The sequence below is a fragment of the Aplysia californica genome, unplaced genomic scaffold (genome assembly GCF_000002075.1).
Source record: "Aplysia californica isolate F4 #8 unplaced genomic scaffold, AplCal3.0 scaffold00081, whole genome shotgun sequence".
In the NCBI taxonomy this organism is placed as follows: Eukaryota; Metazoa; Mollusca; class Gastropoda; order Aplysiida; family Aplysiidae; genus Aplysia; species Aplysia californica.
In genome coordinates, this window is record NW_004797351.1 from 101,648 (window position 1) to 102,877 (window position 1,230).

The following is a 1,230-nucleotide window of genomic DNA, read 5'->3' on the forward strand; positions in this document are numbered from 1 at the left end:
ATCTATCTCTCTATCTCTCTCTCACTCTCTCTCTCACTCTCTCTCTTTCTCTCTCTCTCTCTCTCTCTCTCTCTCTCTCTTTGTTTTTGCTATTAGTTTATAAACGAATAGTTCGACTTGAAGAATGTGACTCCAATTCTTTTAAAAACCTCGGGGCGCTCCTTCGGCTCATTTGGTATCATGCTAGACTCCAGAGTGGATGGCCCTCGTTCGAATCCTTGACTAGGCGTTGTTGAAAGTGGGTCGTTTTGGGGAGTTTTCAGGGCTCTCGACCAATTTAGCTCGGTCGTATCGGAGACGGTCTTTAAATTCGGAGGTTCCGCCTCTTAAACTCTTAAATAACCTATTAGTATTGATAGGGCATCTAAACCTTCATTTTTTCGAACAACATCATTTATCATATTTTTAAAGGAGTTTTTAAGGGGAAAAATCTTTTTAAATTTTCAATGTAAAAGGGTAAAATTCATTGTGACTATCACAGTACTTTAGCAGACTCCTGAATATGTATGCCAGAGGACAAACGAATCAGAAGTAGTCCAAAATTACTGAAGAAATAATGCTTGCAGAGTAACAAGAGGTATATCTTGCGGCTTATTTAGTCATGATTAAACAATTCGATCAAAATCAATGTTTGTAGGGCACAAGATAATTAAGCCCCTACTTGAAGCGCATTAAAAAATTAAATGTTTTTATCTCATAAATACCGAAGAAGATCATTCATATTATTGCACGCTTGGTACTATTTTCACAGATTCATCCAGCATGCACACAGTAGGAGCAAAGAATGCTTACAGAAATTCCTTTTGAGAAACAAAAGAAGCCCACGTTTGTCCGCTTATACACCTATACAAGCTAAAAGATTTTCAAATAATTGGATTTCTTTTTAAAGAGAATGCAGCATCTTGCAACATCGAATACTACTTTTGCTTATAACAATAAATAATATCGTAAATTTGTTCGAAGAACATAACTATCAAATCGATACTGACTAATCTCTGCATTCGATGTGTCCGGCATTGGCATCAACACAAGTGCATTTCTTGTTGCAGCCGTCTTCAAAGTATTCGTTCTGGCTATATCGTTTATTGTTGTAGCTGCAGTAGGCTGAGGAAGATGACAGTCTTCAATTAGTTACAAACACGAAATCAGATTGGTACATATCAAGCATCTGGGTTACTGATACATGTACCATACACTCACTCTCACACAAACACACACACACACACACAC

At 37.4% G+C, this 1,230-nt stretch overlaps 1 long non-coding RNA gene across 1 annotated transcript in view; it reads right to left on the reverse strand.

The window, feature by feature from the left end:
• Nucleotides 1–995: 995 nt before the first annotated feature.
• The window catches only part of LOC101852756, a 3,150-nt gene continuing 2,915 nt past the window's right edge, over nt 996–1,230 (reverse strand). The window contains exon 3 of the long non-coding RNA XR_220261.3: nt 996–1,104. This is a non-coding gene — a long non-coding RNA (uncharacterized LOC101852756). The remainder of the gene's footprint in view (nt 1,105–1,230) is intronic.